The sequence below is a fragment of the Vicia villosa genome, linkage group LG4 (genome assembly GCF_029867415.1).
Source record: "Vicia villosa cultivar HV-30 ecotype Madison, WI linkage group LG4, Vvil1.0, whole genome shotgun sequence".
NCBI lineage: Eukaryota > Viridiplantae > Streptophyta > Magnoliopsida > Fabales > Fabaceae > Vicia > Vicia villosa.
This window is the reverse complement of record NC_081183.1, coordinates 149489623-149497365: the sequence shown is the minus strand read 5'-3', so window position 1 is coordinate 149497365 and position 7743 is coordinate 149489623.

Genomic DNA, 7743 nt, shown 5'->3' with positions numbered 1-7743 from the left:
TTAAGATTTAAGCCATCCATTATCCTTCCATTTTTACTTTTAATTTAATCTTAAAATAAGATAAAATCAAGCAAAAAATGGATAAAAAAAGGTATGGGCTTAGTCTTGGTCGTGGGAGGCCCATAATATTATGGAAATAATGTTTGAACCATGAAAACTTGGCCCCATTTGGAAAAAATACATTTTTGAGCAATGTTGGTTTCATGCATTTTCCCAAAATTTAGCCAACTTCAACAAGGTGTAAATCCCTCAATTTTTGTCATATGAAGGAGATCTTGCACTTTTTGGAAACCTCAAAGAGTCCTCTAACCAATGTCTTTGGTCTCATGTCAAAATTATTTTTGATTCTCCTTGTGTGTCCTTTTGAAAAAGTGTCTTTTTGTTGACTTTGAAAATGACCTGTAATGTCTTTGATCATATTTTTCAAATGGTGAATCCAATGACCATGGGATCAATGGAATTTGAAAGATAATTGAATTTCCTTCAAAATGAGCTTTGGTTTGAATTTTTTGGATGAAGGATGAGAGAGTTATGACCAGTCAAAGTTGAGTTGACTTTTCAGGCAAAAACCCTAATTTTGAATCTTAGGGTTTTGTTGATTTTTGATCTTTCCTTGATGAATTATGATCATCCAATGATCAAATGATGAATCCTTTGAAAAAATATGGACTTTGACAAAAAATTTCATTTTTGACTGTCTGTTGACTTTTTTGGTCAAACGGGTCGTCTGTTGACTGTTTGAGCTGCTGACGGTGCGTCTGAGTGAATTGAAGTTTGAAAATTTGTATGATGGTACTTTGAGATATATGGATGTGTATGAAATCCATTTGAGCTCTCAAAAACTTGTTTCTCCTGTAAAAACAAGAAAACCCTAGTCAGGGACTGTTTATGTAGGAGATAGTTAAGCGTACCTGATTTTTGTGCAGTGTTGAGTCTCTGCTAATCGCGTGATATTCAGAAGACTTCTAGAACAAAAATCTTGGAATTTTGAATTGTGAAAGATTGATTTGATTGATGGTACAAAACACTGAGAATTGTACTGCCAGCAGTTTGGCTGTCGACTGACTGTCCAGGTATTGACGTAGCAGTTAGAGTGAAAAATCAACAGTCAAAGTTAATTTTCTTTTTTGTTGTTTTTGTTTTATGTTTTATGTGAAAAATGAAAGTTTATTTACATGACTTGTTAGAAACATAGACATAATAAATAACTAATGTTTACTGTTACCAGTACAGTCTGAGTTTCCTGATTCTGCGCCTGCAAAAAGATTTAACTCTGTACCAATTGTGTCAGTACTATTTATCTGTAAATAAATAAATAGCATGTGTGAAGTAATAAACAATATTTGGCGTTTGCGTAAGAATAAATTCAACTGCAGGCCAAATTACTGTATAAGAAAAATTCTAAAAACTAAGTATTTCATATGTCAGGATATTTGTTGAAATAAAAATCCATGATTATATGAGACTTTTAATTTTCAGATTGGAGTTTTTCTTGAAAAAAGATGCGGGCAAATTTTGGGGTATAACACGTTCCTAAGATCAACTTTGCACCATATTAGGATGATAATGTTCTTTTGATTAGGAAATGACCTGAAAAGGCAAAAATTAGTTTTATGCACTGTCATGATGCATGTATTGTGAAATGAGGTTTTCGAAATAAACGAGAATGTTGTATGTTATGTATGTAATGTGAATGAGGTTCTCAAAATAAACGAGAATGATGTATGTTATGTATGTATTATGAGTGATACATGGATGGACTATATAGTCGAAGCATATTGGTAACTTTATATAGCAATTGCTGGTTGAGAAAATAAATCTCTGTATGCTGCAGGAGATGATGACAAGGTGATTGTGTTGAGAATTCATGTCTTCCGTTCGAGGATATCCAGCTGGGGATTTTTATTACCGTTTGGGGATGAAATTAGCTTGAGTGATTTGATCTTGATGTGCCTCGATTGGGGATAAGAGAGATGGATAACTGACCATGTTTCCATTGTGAGTGCAAACTTTACTGGGAACAATGAGTTTGAATAAACCCTATTGGAGAAGGAGATTGTGTTGGAGAACCGACAGTTTCAGAGATGTAAACTTCATTGGGGAACCAAGCCTCTGTTGGGAAGATATTATTTGAAGCTAACTTCTCGAGGATTACTTTGTGGAGATATTTTGTGAAAACAACTCTGTGGGGAAGATTCCCTGAGGTTTCAAATTTTCATTGCCCCATGTCTTCAAGTATTCCGTCACTTGCTGTTGGAAAACATTTTCTTGACCATATGTGGCCTTTTGCATGTGGGAGTCTATCTGCCCCGGAGATCAATAGCCTGGTATGCTTGGTACTTGAAGTTACTGGATGAGAGAGTGATACTAACATCATCTGATACTAGTAGCTAAATGGCTTTTGCGGAGATTGGTGACCAATGCAACATGCCCCTAGTGATGGACTAGCATTTGTGGTTGTTCAACGCCTTCGAGAGATTCTATGAATCGTGACCAGATTGCCCATGGATGCTTACTCAACAGAGTATTTCGACTGCTTTTGTGCCCCTGAGGGTGATCAAAATTTGAGATATTCTTGCTCGAACTCAACGGAGTTCTGAAGACGACTTGTCCCTTGAGAGAATTAAACTTTTCATCAGCAGCTCATGATGGAAGCTTTCCTGGTGTCAAATACTTGTTCATATGCAAAGAATGTTTAGTATGAGAAATATAATTCTAATGCAAAGTTCATGTTTGTCTTGAAGTTTGAAGAAGATTTTTTTTAAAGGATGTCAAAACATCGATTTTTTTATGAAAGGTGGTGTGATACCAACTCAAGCGTTTAGCAAAACTCCTAGGAGTCAGTTTACTGTATTCTCGTCACAGTATGCTTTCAAATTAACCCTGCTTCAATTAGAACTTTTGAGGGTTGTTGTAACGTGGCCAGGTTCACGGTTTTAGAAAAAAAAGATTTTTAGGCTCAAAATTTTATTGGTGTCCACCCCCTTCGTGATATTCTCCAACCTAAGTTCAGTTAACTTGACGTGAGCATCCATCCTTCAAGAGGAGTTTGAGATGATTGGGGAATCGATGAGGTGGAAGTCACTCTACCTTTTGTATTTGGTGTCTGATCACACGACTTTGTTCTTTTATTTAGGATCTTTTTTCGCAATCTTTTCTTTTTCAGGTTTTTTCATTTTCCCTAACTTTTGCTTGGACAATTTCTTTTGAATTTCAGCGGGATGCCCTAATTTTTGCCTAAGTCACTCGTTTTCAAGTATTTGACTTAGCAGGCTTTTTTTTATTCATTCTTTTCTTTAAGTCGTATGATCCTGAGACGTCTTCGATTCATTGGAAAGATTGTAGCTGTCTCATTTCTTGGTTGATGAGGGATAGCCGTTATTAAATTTCCTCAACCTTTTGAAGGATAACCATTGTTGTATCCTTAGATGCGTATCCTGATGAATTTTGAACGCTCAATCAGATTAACTGAACACTACCCTGCCCCTAGGTTAAATGTGAGGTTTTTTGTATAGAAAAATAAACTCCTACTTCAAGGCTCAAGGGGGTTAACGAGGGTTTATCATCCTTATATCTCCACTGTTTGGGAATTGAAACAATGCATGTACATCATCAACAGGGTTTTACTCGAAAGCATACAATTTGAGGTTATGGGTATTATATGTTCGTCATTCTCCCTTCGGAGTTACCATGCTTTAGCACCGAGAGTTTGGTATCACCAGCAAATAAAAACATGTTAGAGCGAGAGCGAATGAATTTTTTCAAGACAAACATATTCAATGCATCATTATTATAGTTCAAAAACAAACAAGTATGACATATAAGCAGTATTGAAGCAAAACAAGAAAGATTACGCATGAACATGCATGATGATATAGAGATTGTCAAAGTTGAGGAGATTTTCTCCGTATTGACTTATTGCTTCAGAAGATCCATTGAGTCGAAGGAGAACTTCAAATTTGGCTTTCAGGTACAAATGATGATAACCTTTGTATCGATCAGGCTTTGAACCTTGTCTTGGAGTGGCTGACGATCATCAATCGAATGGTCAAGTGCCCCAGAGCGAGAGACAAACCAAGTGTTAATATCTGAAACTGCAGATTACTCTAGATTACTTCTAGGAAGAAGATTCTGACGAAGTCACACAAGAGTTGCAAGTGTCCAACTCCAAGGAGAATAAAATAGTAAGAAGATGAGAATCTTGTCCGTTGATAGCAGCTTTGTCTGAAGAACTTTGACTTTTCATCTTTGGACGTCCTTCTATAAGAATCAAGCTCACCATATCCAGTGGGTCATAGCCTCTGATTCGGGGTACGGTACTTCTGAGTTTAAAGGCATATGGCTAAAGAAATATAAATCCTCTTGCCCCTTGTTAGGAATCTGGTTCTTGATGATGGCACTTGGAATTGCGCGCCCTAAATACTTGAGATCCTTGAAAAAGGTTAGTTAGGTGATGAGGACGAGTAAGTGTAACTCGGTGAACTGACTTTTATTTTTTAAAGCAACCAATGTTGCGGTGAGCATGAGTCGCCACCGACTTTTATTTTGTCCAATGTTAGGAAAGGTAAAAAGTACAGAAAAAGACCTTTTGAAAAAGAAAACGGGCTCGGGGGGTAAGTTATGAAAAGGGAAGGTGTAAGCACCCTTTTCATCCGTAGTTATCTACGGTCTCTTAACTTGCTTAGCTCATGTTTGTTTGTTTTGAGTTGAAAAATGGGCATAAGGACTTTAGCGTAAATGCGTAGCCTTAATTTTTTGAAATAGTAGTGAAAAGATGTCTTTTATTGAGCTAGGCAGGTTAAGAGAACTACCCTAATTAATTGGTCCTTTTCTATACTTTTTACGACTCCCAGGGTTATCCATACTATATAGAAGTAGGAAATCCTTGTTATATTGGACGTGCGGGTCATCGAAGGGTCATCGAGGTCGTTTGAACGCAACAAGTAGAGGTACCCTTAGCAATATCGAAGGGACAATCATCTTTCATTAGGCAACCATTTGAGGGACTAGATCATATCATCGTAGGCAACATCGTGGGTCATCGAGGGACTTATGATCTTTGCGATGATTTTTAATCGAGGGACTTTCGCTAATAGGTACCTCTACATCCGAGGGACACGACCTTATAATCGAAGGCAACCGAAGAGGGGCGTACCCTAAGGGTGAGTGCGTGCAAGTGTGTTGGATTCGATCATAGTTTATCTTGTATTTTTTAGTGAGCTAACGTTTGATTTATCTTGCCATACACACCCTAATTAGCATACATCTAAGCAATATAAACAATAAAAATACGGAAATTAAAAATGCGGGAAAATAAAGAGGTTCACTATAATATTTACATTTGACCTATATACATTCTAATACTCAAATAAAAGCATAATCAAACACGCGTCATACAAGTGATTTCGAGATGGGAGAAGAAATCGGAAGAAAAATTAGTCTTTGAAAATAAACGAGACCTAGATCTAAGATAATTGTTAAATTACTATGTCAATAGTCTAATTCTAAGTTAATGACTAAAATAATTATTAAATACCAATAAGTTTAAATGATTAACCTAATGTTTAGTTAAGAAATCTAATATTGATAAACTAACTCTAATTTGGATGGTTGAAATAAAATAAAAATTGATTAAATTATAACCCTAAAAACTTAATTGTTTTTGTGATTTTTAATAATTAAATAATTAAAAAAAAAAAAGAAAGAAGAAAAAAAAAACTCGATTAAAAAACAAAAATAAAAAAATGATTTGAAAAGAAAGTTGATTAATTTTAACCTAATCCTAATTGTTCATGATTTTTTTTAATAGTTGATTAAAAGTTAATTAAGTTATATAAGAAAATAAAGAAAAAGAAATAAGTTAGAAAAGTGAGGGATTTAACCAAAAATAAAAGGGGCTCCATCAGGACTAGAACCCAGGTCATGAGAGTCATGAACGTGCACGTGTGGCCATCTGAGCTGCGCTGCTTCTTTTAAAATATCACTACCATCAATTAATAAATAATAATACAAAACTCGAATTCAAATAAGTCAAACGCGGGCCCCACAGTTGTTGCGCAAGACCAATCAAGATTGGAGAGAGGCAGAGCTTTGTTGACCAGCGAATAAGGCTGCGCCACACAGCGGTCAACCAGTCAAGAGAACTATTCATCATCTCCTTCCTTTTTCCTGCGGATTTCTCCATGGAATTAGCTGCGGATTTTCTTGCGAAAAATCCTTCGAATCTTAAAACCTGCAAAAAGCCATATTAACAAGAACAAATATAACCCAGATCCATGTAAAATGACGCTCTGAATCTAATGGTGAGGTCGGTTTCGGCAAATTTGGCTCATAAAATAGAATACGAACGCTTGCAAGTTTAAAACCATAACCATGGCATGTTTCGGTTTAGGGCTTAAAGCTCGATCTTTCTACGTCAATCCTGTACTTCATCATCTCGTGATCACATTAGAAGCATTAGTTTTAATTAAAATAAAGTCATGGTAAAAATACGAAAAAAAATAAAGAGAATGAACATGATGAACATGGTATGCACGTTTCTAACGTTTCAACGCATATCTCTTTATCGATTCTTACTCTTTGGTGTCTTAGGGAGAGATTAGGATTGATGGTTGGTACTGAAACGAACGGCACCTGGTGATACAATTCCTACTCCTTCTCTTTATTTTTTGCAAGTGTGGGAATGATATTTGGAGGCTAGGGTTCGTCCCCCTTGATCTCAGGACATTATGCACATATATGAGAGATGATTTGGGTGAGAAAGATGGAAAGAAAACATGTCCTTGAATGCCATGAAAATCAAGGATTCTTTCCTTCTTTTTTGAAAACTTCCCAAGTTTAAGAAACAATTGCTTTGATGGAGATTAAGGGCATTGAATAAGTTTGATTCACCTTCTAGAATCCCCCAAAAAATAGGCGTCCACCCTTTCCTTTAATATTTATTTTGATTTTTTTTAATCTTTTTAATGGTAGTAATAATAATATTAACACTAAATCAAAAAATAAAAAAGTACTAAAAAAAAAACAAAAATTTACTGAGTAAAAATAAAAAATAAAATAAAAGAGATTTGGATTTTTTTTTTTAATATTTTATGACTTTTTTTTGGATTTTTTGTTAATAAAATATGGATAAAGAAAAAAAAAAATTAATAATTTTTAAAATAAATAATAATTACGAAAATAATATTTAAATATTAAAAAAAAGGTTTTTTTTTTATATTTATTTTGAATATAAGTAAAAAAATTAAATTAAATCTATGGTTAGAAACAAAAAAAAGGAAAAAGTGTTAGAAGTGGGATTCGAACCCGGGACTTTATACTTGCAAACCTTAACTCCTTACCAATTGTGCTATATTATTTTTTTGAAATAAAAGCCAATTGAAAGTCTATGAAGCATTGTCCAACATTTTGCTATTTATTAAAATATAAATAATTTAAGGGTAAACTATTATATTTTAAAATAGACTTTAAATCGAATATTTATAAAATTCAGGATGTCAATGTAAATGAATCCAAGATTTTATAAAAATCCAATTTTGAAAATAATTTCGAATTTTTTTTTTTTTGGAAAATGTGGGCAAATTTTGGGGTATGACAGCTGCCCCTGTTCAATCTTCTTAAACCTGAGGATGTAGATTGGCTTGTGTGCCAGTTGGAATCTGAAGGTGGAAGAGGATTGAACACTAGAATACCAAAAAATTTGCCCTTGCGGATGTAGGGATTTTTAGCGGAGATGGGCTTAGA